Source organism: Malurus melanocephalus, unplaced genomic scaffold (genome assembly GCF_030028575.1).
Source record: "Malurus melanocephalus ecotype Western Australia unplaced genomic scaffold, MMel_1.1 scaffold_394, whole genome shotgun sequence".
Taxonomy (NCBI): Eukaryota; Metazoa; Chordata; class Aves; order Passeriformes; family Maluridae; genus Malurus; species Malurus melanocephalus.
This window is the reverse complement of record NW_026623626.1, coordinates 17,438-31,363: the sequence shown is the minus strand read 5'-3', so window position 1 is coordinate 31,363 and position 13,926 is coordinate 17,438. Positions and strand designations below refer to the sequence as shown.

The 13,926-nt window shown below is 36.3% G+C and overlaps 1 protein-coding gene across 3 annotated transcripts in view; it reads left to right on the top strand.

Moving 5' to 3' along the window:
• GSTCD (glutathione S-transferase C-terminal domain containing) overlaps nt 1–13,926 on the top strand; it is a 50,593-nt gene that overhangs the window by 22,603 nt on the left and 14,064 nt on the right. The window lies entirely within an intron of this gene.

The following is a 13,926-nucleotide window of genomic DNA, read 5'->3' as shown; positions in this document are numbered from 1 at the left end:
CAGAGTCTTTATGAATGTTGAGCTCTTTTTGAATAAGTTGTTGTTAATTTTAATAATACAGAAATGCTTAAACACTGGCTGTTTCTTAAGATCATTAAAGAGATATAAGGGAACTTCCTTCTGATTTTATTTAGTAAATCTCATTTTTCCAGTAGAGCTTATAAAGCTTACTCTTCCTCACTGCAACCATATGTGTGTTTTGTTTCAGAGTAGAATCCTGCTGAGGTCATGTAAAAACTGAGCAAAAAGAGTTTCAGTAGAATCACAATTTTTTAATTTTATGTTGTTCATTAAGGTGACTCAGGTTTGCTACTGTGCAATGTACACARTGCCAAAGAAATAAGTATTAAGGCTAGTTATTTCTTTCAGTTTTGTATCAGAAGTAGGCTRTGTAGTTGGTTGCTCCCTACTGCATGGATTTTATATTTTATTTAATTTTGTTGCATGTCAGAGAAGGAAAGCACAGTGCTGAACTAAATTTTAAATKAATTTTCTGAAATATTTTCAACTCATTACTAATTAATTAGTAAAAAAAAACCATAACACTGTAATATTTTAGTCACTAAACTCAAAACAGCTTTATGGAGAAACCAAATCTGATAGAATGTGGTCTGTTGTCCATTTGTAAGACAYCCAGTGGGTGCTGCATGAGTAAAATTAGAAGCATACTTTGTTATTRTATTTTTCTATGAAGCTGCAGTACGAGAGAAGAAATGGGCTTTACAGACTTTGATTTATCAAAGCGCCTTCAACTCCTTTGTACTTAAGGGGGGAATTTAATGGAAAACCATTGATTCTCTTCCATCCTGAGATTTCTGTGCCTGTAGACTATCTTGTATTTTTCTGCCAGTAGTTGCCATTATGCAGGTACACAATGGAGGTTGTGATTGCTATTGCAACTCAGGTTCTCATGGCTTTTGGAATTAAAAATACCCCTTAAAATTATTGAATACTCAGTTTTGGATACTTCTATACTTACATATAGTCTTTTTTTTGCCCTATTGTAATAAACTCTTTTCCGTATTGTAATTGCAATATACTTTTTTTGGTATAGATATRCTTTTTCTGGCTTTATGTCTTTTTTGCTTGGTTTACTCCAGAAATGGTTGATTCTAAGTAAAATAATCCCATCAAATTGCCTCAAAATAATCCCACTTTTAAAGCAGAAACATCCATTTTAAGGATTTTATTTGTACAATGTTATTGATTTGACTGATGACCCTTCCCACTGTAGGTTAGGTTTTATGCTGTGCTGCATTAGTTACTGTCAGAACAGTTTTGGCCTTGGCCTTTGGCCTTGAGGAGAATTTGCACACACTGTCCATACCCCATTAGCTTGCTTTTCTCCAAATGCTTCCTTTGTTCTCTGGGTAAATAAGGGCTCAAGCATTTGCAGAACATCTGTCTGGGAGCTGTAAATGAGAGCGTGGACGTGCCTTGCTCTCAAAGGTGGGGTCCATGCTAAGGTGAAGGATCCCCATGTATCTCAGTTCCTTCCAGCTACTTAGGGGAGCGTTGATTTCTTGGAGGCCAGTATTACTGGGAACTTTTCTTCTCAATTCCCCACACAATTGGAAGTCCAGAGAAAGAATGCTAGTTATGTGTRCATGTACATAGAGTGGGATGCAGTAGGAATCTTGTAGATTTTTCTGTGTGGAGTTTGTGAGTAGGAAGACTTAGGACAGTARGGTAACAGAAGAGCAAACTATTAACCCCACTCTGAAGAAGGTGACTATTGCTGCCTGAATTTCATATGCATGTGCTTAAGCCCAATTTGTGTGTGTATGCATGTCTGACAGGCCAGTTTTCCTCAAATATACCCAAAAAATCTTTGCACTACTGAGGTTTTATTTTCCTCTTTATGTAGTGATTTTAGGRTGTGCTCATTTGTAAATGATGCAAAGCTTTCCTACAGTCATTTATCAGAAATGTGTGCTGATATATATTAGAACAGATTTTATGTTTGAAAACTGCTAGTCGAGGCACAGCTTAGCAGATGCACTACTGAAGCACTTCTTTGACAGGTACTGCTGTAAAGTCTACCAACTATTCATTTTTTTCAATGCTAGACATCCCCTCTTACAATTTATTAGGTGATAAGGGGGTCTGTAGCCATGGATACTTGGTGACCTATTGGATCGATTTCTGCAACAGCATTAAATGATCATGACAGAGTAAATGTGTCTGTATGACCTCCAGTACCACAACTCTTTATCTACATGTGGTGATGGTGAAGGAAAAAGAGTTCTGAGTTGGTTTTTGTACTAGAGGGGCAGTATGACCTCCAGAGGTCTTATCCAAAAAGACATTGCTGTGATGACTTTTTCTSCTGGGTTTTTTTGCTTATTTTCCAGCTTTTGGCTCCTTTGATTCTCTACTGACACATCAAGTTTGTGTCAAAGCCCATTTTCTGCACAACACACTGCAGATAATTGTTGTTTAAATGTCTTAGGTTTATAGTCTATGTTTAGTCATTAAGGCAGATGTTTCAATGAACCTGCCTTCTGGCAATTAGTGGGAAATATATTTTGTTTTTTGAGTTTCTGAAGGCTGGTGTTTCTTTAGTCTGAGTCTTTGTTTATTTGACTAGGCTGATTAACTTCTGTTGGAAAAGAGTTCATAGTTTTTCATTTCTGTTGGCTTCAATTTACAGAAATTCAGCAAGCTGTTTGAATTGACTCAGGTTCATGCTGCACAATTTTTTTCTCTTGGTCCCCTCAAAACTGTTTGTCTAATTTCGTTCACATGTTGTAAAGTAAGGAAAAGAGAACATGAAAAGGAAGAGGATACTGTTGTACATTTGCTCCTCTAAATTAGTAGAGGTTTTGTGTTGGAGGTAAGTCTATGAATGACCTTTCTTGTTTGGTTAGGTGGCCTTAAGTGTGCTGGTAGTTTGTACAGTAAACAGAAGTGATGTGTAAAGCTGACAGTGCTCCTCTTTGTCCACTGTCAGCTGTTCTGAGTTGCTCACTGTGGAAGAGCCAAATGAAGTCATGACTTTGTTTCCTAATRCCCTTACTTGAAAAGCCTGGAGAGCTGGAATGCAGTACTGGGCCGGTGCCCACAGTTTCATTAACTTTTTTTCCCCCCCATTTAAATCCAGGTCTCTGTTTCAAAGATGATTGAAGGGATTTATTTGCTTTCTTAAACTATGTAAGAATAAAGCAAAAGGCCACCTGGCACAAAGCTGCTTAAGACACAAGTGAAAGGAGTCTTTTATTATTAGAACCAATGACTGGGCAACAAGTGCCAATTTTATATATTTGTTGTCTTGGAAACTCAATTTTGYCTCTGCTTTGGATTTCAGGAAAGTGAGTTAACAGGTGACAATATTTTCAAGCTTGAGGACTTTTAGTTCTTGTAATAAGGCAAGACCCTCTTTTGCTCTTTTGTCAGGSATATAAGCATGTAGTGGAGAACTGTGTGCACAATTAGCTTTTCAGCAGTGTTTCTGAGGTGATCTTGGATCGGATTAGTCAGAATTTMAAAAAAAAAATCCATTATTTGGGAACTTTTGAATTGATATAATCACYTTGTCTCTTAATTGGTATTTTATACATGCTCTGAAAACCTTCTAGGAATGTGTTTATTTGTGAAGTGTTGTGTATCATTAACTGACAGTTCTGTGTTATTTTAGAGGCATTTCCCCTTCTTTTTAAATRCGTAGCCCTCCATGTAGAAATGCATTAAAACATACTGAAATTTTATTTAATTTTAATCTTTTAAACTTGATGTAAACTTTTACTGCCTTCATGTTGCATGTTCTTGACTTGTCATGAAGAATTTTCTATTGATGGCAGGACTGTTTAGCTTCACAATCTTTCTGGCATAAAGTGTGCAATAAATTAGCATTTGTTGATAATGGGCAATTATTGCTATGTAATATGATCCAGATTACCACATGATTATTTTTATAGATATTGAAAGGAAAGGAGTGGATATTTATTCTGTTTATTTCATTGGTTTGTCTTCCACTGCATTTGTTTATTCTGATTATAGTCGATTTGTGCTTTACCTAACTTGGCAGAATTTGAATGGGAGATTTGGATTTCTGACAACAATGAAAAAGAGCACTTGGCACAGAAGCATTCAGCAAAATGCCCTGATTCTGTTAATGTGGATAAATATCTGTTATGACTTTAAAGGTGGTGGGAGTACCAATGGACTGGCTGTCTTTATGAATACATTTGTTACAAAGCCAGTGGGGTTTTTTTCTGTAATGGTAAATGCCACCTTTGATTAGTAAGTGGTCTGGTTCTTTCTACGTTGTCACAGAACTCCTCAAAGCTGAGAATGCTTAGATACATGTTGGTTGTGACCCACACTGGTTACTACGAACTCCATAAACTTATTAAAGAACAATTTAGTAGCTGCACAAAATTGCACAGCAGGCATTCTGTAATAGRCACTTAATTATGGCTGAAGGACTGCCATCCCAGCACCTCATGGCTTACTCATTTTGCCTTCATAGTCTGAGCAAGCATTGGAGGGAAAAGACTAAGAAAGAGAAATGCAGATTAAAATGTTTTGGTGGTGGTGGTGTTTGTTTTTCTCAAATCTGTCATATGTACTACTTATGACAAAAGTTTATTTATTCCAGAGTGCAACTTTAATGTTGGTCATCAGCATTTACAGTGGTCAACTGGTAACCTGGCACAAGCAGATACTGACCTTCAACATCAGTGATTAAAAGAACACGTATCCAAAGCTGGTGACTCACTCAAATTGTATAGAAAATATCCTACTTAGCTAAGTATTCAAAGGAAATAATTGTGTTTACTGTCTAAACTGCAGGTTTTTGATTCCCCTCTTCCCCAGATTTGCTTCAAAAATTAATTAGATAAAAAAAAATGAAAGGGAAAAAGTTGAGTGGTCAAGCAGTTACTATTACTGAATGAAAACCTTATGATGAAGTTCTGTAATTCCTATATTTCCTCTGAACTCTTGAATGTTTTTTCAGCCCTTTTAGTTAACATAAACCACATGAATACCAAAGACACTCATTTGATACAGAAAARGTGATTGAATTCACTAAAATTTTCATAAACTCCAGATTTATACAGGATCAAGCTRTAAGTGCTGTGATAATTGCAATGTRTAGATCAGACAGAATTCAGKGAAMAGAGAAATGTGTATAACYTTGGCCTTTCCATGTGTAMCTGGGATGCCTTTGGAAGTTATATACGGTCATTGTGGAATAAYGTTGTTATTTGCATATTGAAATGTCAGTGTGTTATGAATCAGTCATCAAATCTTTGCAGTGTGGGATTTAGTTTTTGTAATGACTGAAATGCAGGATGGAATTTCAAGGATGAAATTCCTTTTCATTCCTCCAGCCATTAATCTTTGTAAAGCAAACWAGCAAAACATGTAAAGTTAAGCTGAAAGTCCTGCTGGTTGTSCTGCAGCCAACTGTCCAGTTGCCCACATAAGGGCCAAATGAAACGTCTGTCTTCTAAGCAGCTTTTCTTGTTTCTGTATTGTTCATTCAGGCTCTGTCAATYTTATGGATAAGCAAATCAAAGATAGGAATAATCCAAATTATTAATACAGCTAGCATTTAATTTTTTTCTGAATTAGAGGTGGCGATGGGAATTAATGAGTTGGTGTATATGTAAGATATCAGAAGGGGTCTTTTAGGTTTTCCTTAAACTCTTTGCTATTCACAACTTCCTGTACAGGGGCTATTTAGTCCCTACCTTTTCTTAAAAAATCAGTTGTGAACAATTCAGCATGAGGAGCTCAGAAAGGGAAATCTCTGTTCCTGCTGCCTCTTAACTACTGAGAGCTGGTCCCCTGCCGGCAAACTGCTGCTGGCCAGCTGTGAGTGTGAATGGCAGGGGCTTTTGGCCCTTTCTCTGACCTCAGCAGCAGCTGGCTCTGGTTCCTGCTGGGGAAGGAGCTTTCCTGTTTTTGCAAGAGAGCAGCACTCTTAGTCCCGGGTGAGAACTGACTTCAGTTCCCTTTTCTCAGCAAGACAGTAGCTGTTAATCCATGTATTAGGCTTGTGAGAGATAAACAAACCATTTGATTCTGGTTTTGTTGTCTGGCAGTGACATCTTCATTTGAAGAAATKTTGCAGAAAGTGAGCAACCCCTGCCTCCCAAGCCTGGATGTTGCTGCCATTTGGTATATAATATTGTGTGTAGGTAGAACAGCACTCCTTTTGGGGTTAGRGTCCTTTTCCCCTTAGTACAGCAGAGGTTGCTTTTCTCTTTCCTTTATTCTTCCTCAAATGTTTTCTCATCTTTCATTTTTTAAGGTTTGTGTTGTTGTGCTTTCCTCCTCACATCTTAAACACTTTGCTGTAAGTGTTAGATGGGTTTGGGCACCTAAGGAGCATAAGATACAGGCAAAAGAGCTGACTTTATTGCATCTTGAGCCTAAAGAAATGAAGGTGAGGCAGAAAGGCTAAGAAAAAGAAAGAGGACTGGAAGAGAGGCAGTATATRAATATATATGAAAGAAGGCTGATTGCACTCTTTTTTTCTGCTCATAATTCTGTCATGACTTTTAAAATAAAATAATTCTGTAATCTTTGGGATTCAAGAAAAATAGCTTGAAAAAAATGAATCTCAAAGACTTCAGAATGAGAACAGCCATTGTCAGTTAGCTCAWATGGGTAGAAGCTGAGAACTTTGGAACTAATCTAGTGTTTTGGGAAAGGTGCTGATACATGATTTTTGTGAAGATTGCTTTTGGCAATATTATAATGTGAAAAACTTGGGAGAGCATGGCTAGCAAATACATACTAGTGTGGATGGCACTCATAATTTAAGTACATATAGAGGCTTCATAATCTCCTACAAAATAGTTTAAAAATAGTATAAATAGTAGATTAATGTGTAAACATTATGTTAGCTGTTTGTGTCTGTTGAATAGTCAGAAGATAAGTTTTGAAGATAAGCAGTTGGAAAAAAAAAMCAAACAAGAAATCTTTTTTTAAGTAGAACATAGTTACATTCAGGGAGACCTCAACATTAATTTTGACTTTTTACTAGCATCTGTATGTCTTTATGGTTTTTAAAGGTGCCTTACTGTTTTCTTGCTTAAAGTGCTTTAATGCAAAAAAAAAAAAAAAAAGCGGATAAAATTCCTGCTTAGGTTGTCAAGGGTCAGTTTTCTTAGCTGTCTGACCTTTTTACACTACACCAAGATAGCATATGGGAGATGTAGGGGGTTTTTGTGCCTGAAGTGATAAAACTATTTTGCACAGCTTGCCTTAATAAAGAGCAGATTCGTTAGTAAGATCAGGAGGGACTCCTGTCTAAAAAAAATCAATAAAATGCTCTCTTGGAGTGCAGTTGTCTTTCCTGTCCTTTTGATTATTGCTCTGTGTATTTTAAATCATGCATTGTAACATTCTCTTCTCGTAATCCCTTTATTGTAGCTAAAACATCATCACATTTAATAAGAAAAAAYTTTATGTAATAAAACATAATGTGGACTCTGGTATTTTCTTTTCTGGCCTTAACCTGTTGACTCAAAATGCATGCTGTGCATTCTCCAGAAGGAAAGTTTATAGGCTTTATTTGTAATGATTAGAAGGTTTTCTTTGTTTTCCCCCAGCCCTGTGAATGCTGATGCCATTTTTGTATATGTGCACATTAATAACTTCATGAATGCTGTTTGTTCTCTGATGCTTCTCAGGAACATTCAAGTGTTCAAAGTCTGGACTTTGCAGAATGGAGACTGATGCCTTCTGAGCTGCCAAGTGCAGAGCATCCATGTGTTCTCAGCTGAAAGGAGGCTCTGGGCAAAAAACGTTGACCTTTATCAACCCATTTGTTAGTCCCATCCTGCTCAGAAATAAGTTAAAAAACAAAATAACACAACTTTCCTGAAAATCTTAGTAAGTGTTGTGGTGAACTAAATTAATGCAGTGCTCTGACAGGAAATGGTGAATAAACAWTCCAACTATGCCAAGACAACTTAATAACATTTTGATCATTTAATAGAGATTGCTCCTTTTAGGAATACGTGAAGCTGCAGAGTTAGCATATGTGCCTRTTACCTCTTAAAAATGCAAGCATTTACATGCCCTTTTACCAACAACTAAAGACATGTGGGCTGGTTCCAARCCTTGTAGTTCCAGAATATATGTTGATAAACATCCAATCAGGGTGGAAACAAATCGACACAAACAACTAAAAAAAGCCCAGCCACCTTCCTCTAAACTGTGTGGCTAAATGTGGCTGCTGATTGCTTTTATTCATAAACATMCACTCTGGGCATTGAGATATGTTTGTTTCTGCTTCAGACAGGCATCTTTTAAAACAAGCTGTTTCATAAAAAATTAATAGTAAAATGAAAGGAAAATTAGAATTTTMCATTGCAACCTCCTGTATAAAACAGTGTTTCCACTGAATCTTTAGCTCATATTTTAATTTTCCAAGAGTGAATGGAGAGCGTACTTAAAAATAGGAAGAGGTGAGGTATGAAGGACAGTAATAATCTAGATTGCCATGMGGAATTGGTTAGGATCATTTTGTGGTGTTGTTTTATAGCTACCCTGGAGTGAAAATCTGCTTTATTCCCAAAGCTGAAACCATAAGAATGTAATCTTTTGCTTTTGTAAATGGGCAGATTTATATAAATGAGGAGGTATTCAAGTCTGAATACTGTGGTGATCTGACTGCTCTCTCARCAGCCACACTTTTGGGTTCCCCTACTTTGAGTTACGCCCAAGAGTGCATGCCACAGACACACTATTTGCTGAACTGAATTCAAATAGTGCTCAAAAGATGTAATCATCCCCTTTTGCCCAGTCGAAGTTGCCTCCCTCCACCATTAGAAGAGATAGAGGAGAATTGAGACACATTTGTCTCTTGAATGCCTGTTTGCCTTTTGATGAAGGGTGTGATTCCACTGGGTGTTTGCCATGGCATAGTTACAGATGATGCTGAGACTGATTGGCCCATCTCCTGATACTTCTCCTCGCTCCTCTGCTGCGGTCATACAATAAGTAGGAAACAGATGTTTCTGAAAGCTAACAGGTTGCTGCTGAGGAGGGAGGGGAAGGTAGGCAGTGCAGTGCAGTGCAAAGAGAGCAGCTGGATGGTGGTCCCAGGCAGGAGAAGGGGAGGGCAGATCTTTGACTTGCAGGATTGGCCCACAGATTTGAAAAAAAAGCAGCTGAAGTTGAACATTGTTCAATTAACCAAGGTGACCAGTGGCCCACAGCAAAGTTATTGTCTTTGCTGTTGTATTTATTGGAAGATTTGGCAGAGTTCACCAAAAGAAGGTGGTWTTGTTTTTGGCTGTTAATAGTATTTCTTTGTAAATAAATGTCAGCTAAGCTGGAATCCTTACATCTTTTTGAATTCTGCTTTTTCTAGTGGTTGTGTGGGAACTACTGTACAGCTCTGTTAATCTGACTTGTACTCTGTGTAAACACAAAACCYCAGCCCCTAACACAAAAGTGCAACAAACCCCAAAATAAAGAGGTAAACAACACCCCCCACCTGACAACAGGTATCAAAAATAGTTTAGCAGAAGATATTGTGGGTATTAGGAAATAGAATATGCTGAATTATCATAAGGAACTACCATTAAAAAAGCATTGGTTTCAGAAAAGGTTGTACAGCTTAGTATAAAACAGTAAAACTGTATCTATTGTTTTGTAGTTACTGAGCCTTTTTTGCTGCACTTAATCAGTATAGCAATAAATATACTTCCCCTGAATTTCCATGAAAAGTATAATCATGTTATAATTTGAATTAGTTAACTGAGGCTTATGTAAAACCTAATAAAAATATATTTGTAAATCAATAAAGTATGCAATCCTACTGTATGGACTAGGAGAATGCCCATACTGTATSTTATGTGTATGTGTTGGTAGCTGCATGTTCAGATACACTATGATAGGATTTGAAAGTTGAATAGGGTTAAATTGTTAGAGATGATTTTTTTTTTAATAAGGATACTTTAATGACTTTTAAAGTTTAACTTGAGAAATATGAAAGTATTATTTGAGGACTAAAGGATTATATGAACTTGAACGCTGACCAAGGTAATACAAAAATAAGGAGGACTTTGTCTTCTGAAAAGTTATTATTTATTTGTGCCAAAGTGTAAGACCCCTGAATGCCAGAGAAATTGTAAAGTTCTGTTCAACATGAGCTGAATTAACAGTAATGTTGGATTTGTGAAGCTAAGTAAAATATTTTTCTTGTGACCATCTATTGAAAATTAATCTTTCTGGGACTGAATGGCAATCTGTTAGTTGCRTTCTTACAAAGGGGGCAAATAATTTTATGGGGACCTTTCAGTGTGTCATAGGAAAATGTCACATTCTTCAAGGTTTTGCCATGTAGGGCTAAATTCAAACTACTTTTTCTCTCTTACTGTTCGTGAAGACAGCAATTAACATTGTTTACTGTCACTGCACTTGTGAAATGCAAAGTTAGCTATAGTATTTTTCGATGCAATATATTTCAAGTTGAATTTATTGCCTGTTTGCTGTAATAAAGGACTAGTTAACCATGCTAACTATCATTCTCTACAGGCCACATCACAGCTCACCRTGTTTTTGTAATTCTGGCTACCAAGCTACTGATTCGTGCTTGATTTTATCCATCTTTCAAGGGAATGTTTACTACTTATTGCGTACACAGTAAAAGAGGATGAACCTTGTTGGTTGGTGATCATGAAGAGTTAATTTCTAGAGTTTTTGAAGACTGTTGGCTTGTTTAAAAAAAAAAATTCTTATTAAATTAATGAGGTCAACTAGATGAGTACTAAGTAGTCCACTAGTAGTGGACCTGTTTCTGCTGATGAAACCTGTTATTATTTTATTTTTTGATTTTCAGGGATTCTAGAATCTATTTGCTAATTTTGCACAGTATGAAAATTTGATGGTGTTTTCAGGAGTTGTACTTAATACTAACAAATCCCAGAACTCTTAGGTAAACCTTAGTGTTGGAGAACAAGAGATAGGTGGATAAGGAAGTAGAAGCATTTGCATGAATGGATTTTTTTGCTGTCTGAGGCATGATAGGTGTATTCTGTCCTTATATATAGTGTAGAAAAATGGCTCAGAACATTTGTGTTAATACCCATTGAGAGGCAGGATTGAAAAYAAAATAGTCTGCCTGGTCCCTGTCATAAGAAGAATGAAGTTGAAAGTGGATGTAAGAGAGTGATACAAAAGTTATCAAGAGAAAAGAAATTGCAAGAAATCTCAATAAATTAATTGTGACAGTTACTTGAATCCAGGARGACTTGAATTCTGAGGGCTTTTCACTACAGCAGCTTACAACTTCATACCATGAATGAGCTTTAGGTACTTACATTACTTATTTTCACCAAATAGAAAAAATATTTTTGAAGGTCAAAGGGTTTTTTTTTTTAAGATAATGCTTGTGAGAGCGAGCCCCTGTTTAAAATGGGGTGCCATGTAAATGAAGCCACCTAAGCTTATGAGGCAATTTTTGTGTTCAAACCCAGAAGAGAGCTGACCCTTTATCATCACAGTGTCACAGTGTATTTCTAAATAAGGTTTTCAGTGTGTGCTGTCTTGAGATTAAAAGGGCAAGTCCATAGTGAATTCTGTCAGACAAAAACCTCTGTTTATGCTTTTGTTGTGATTTTGAAAAGCTTGTTTTTCTGTTTTTAGCTGAATTTGAAATTTTATCCTGTATAGTATCTAGGATTTGTCCCTGCTTACTTGTAGTTATTTGTGCCTATTGCTACTGCTGTCTACTAGTTCTGGACTTGCAGTATCACAAAAGTAGGTTTGTGCTGCAGTTAGAAGTGTGCTTTTGTTTTATAGACATAAGCTGAGCTAATTTTAAGGGGGTTGCTTGGTTTTTAGCAGCRTAGGAGCTGAACAGGTTTTTGGAAAGCTGGCTTGTCCTACATGGAGAGCTGTCATAGCAGGGTTGCTGTCAGTGTCCAAACTGGTTTCTTTAAAGCAAGCTCAGATTTAGTGTTCTGAGATGCAGTCACACCTCTTAGAGCTGKGTAATCACAACCAGATGTGGATGTTGTGCATGAACAACTTCTAGCGCACTTCTAAGGAAAGTGGATCTCTTGGGAAGTCTGGATTTGCTTGGCTGCTCGTTTGCTTATCAGATGGAACAATTCAAATATGACTTGGTTTCTTGCTACTTCCATAAAATGGGAAGGCAACTATGGTTGTTTTTGTTCATTTTAGAGCAACAACATTTGAAGTACTTTATCAGATAGATTCAAAATAATTGTAACAAAACTAGTAAGATATGTTGATTGATGAGAAAAACCTGGTAGAAGCCTGTATTACCCTGATAAAAGTCCCTATTATACTTGTGCTCCCCTTGCTATGTTTGTATTTCAGATGTGGGGAATACAGCAGACAAACATGAATTAGATTTCTTGATTTCCTTATTAGTCACGGAGTCTCAGCAGGATTAAAGCTGTGTTYAGGACAACTTCTCCTTCTTAAAACTCAATAGATTGTGGTTGTGTGTGCAGGTATGTGAATGTACATTCATTTACATGTACACAGAGAACATATTTGTGTGGGGTTTAGTATAAGATTTTCTAGTATTTAATGATCACAATACCTGTCTTTTACTAGTCTTCTGATACTTGACCTCAGAAGCTGAATTTTTAGCTCAAACATAGTGACAGCATGTGCTTTTGCACTTGCTGGAATTCCTGTATCTTCATTGGCTACAGTTAGAACTATAGGTGTTGAGAAAATCTGAAATGTAAGATTATCAAATGGAAGTATGGGAATAGCTATGGAGTGCTTCACATAGATACTGGCACACAAGGAATTGGGGTTTCCGGTACAGTCTTTCATCAAACGTTTTTCTGAGGATCTACTCATGTAAGAGTTGATTCCTTAAAATGTATTCAGCGTTTTACATATGTGTTAAAGGATTTATATGCATTATTAGAAAGCCTTTTTTTACATGAGTATTCTTTATGATAACTTTCTCAGAGTGTGAAAAATATTTGAAATGTAACAGTGTTTTTATTTTTATAAAGTGCACTATTTTAGATGTACGATGCTGTTAACTGAGGAGATGGTGTTCAGCCTCTTAATTTCCACTCAAAAGCTGCAACAGTACAAATGTTAMTGTGTCACCACACAGTGACTTAGGAATATATATTTAAAATGTCATTGTTATTTTTTAAAAAGTCTTCAGTCACTGCACAGAATAAACTCTTCCCTACTTCCTCTGCCTTCTTTTGACAATTTTTCCTTTGCCCTGACAGTATAGAATGTAGTATCTTGACAAGTGATCTTTTTCTCATTCTGTCTAAAGTGGTGTAGTAGTAATATTATCTGGTAAGTTTGTTGAAATTGATTGTTTATTTGTAAAGTGAAGTGTTATTAATGATCAAGTATATAAACTCCTCCCCCCCRTTTTCAGGATACAGTTTGAAACAAACTTTATAATAAATTAAATTGGTGGTGATGAGAATTGAACAGTTTTTGTAGTAACTAAGAAACTTGACTGATTTGTGGGTTTTATTCTAAACTACACATCAGTACTGGGAAACACATTTTTTTAATAGGCAAATTTAATGAATTTTATATGTAAGTGAAGAATATCCATACTCAAATATTGTGTGGTGCTCCCAAGTAGGAGAAAAGTTGTTAATATTTCAGAAAAYATTGGAATTGTTTGGTGCACCATACTCTCCTTTGTGACAATTCATTTGAAAGGGTTGTTTCAATACTCATTTCTTATTGTGAAGATGAGCTGTCAATATCTATGTCAAGCTCTGCTTTCTGAAYAAGCAAAAAGAGTCTTTAATAGGTCTGTCAGCACTCAGTCCCACTGAGATAAAATGCAGCTTTACAAATATATAAGTGCTGACTTAACAAATTCATTATATCTGGAGCAACTCCATGTTGGACTTTACCAAGAACATTTGAAAGAAATYAATAGTTTTACCAGTTCTGGTTGTTACAGATGTGGTGGAAAGCCAG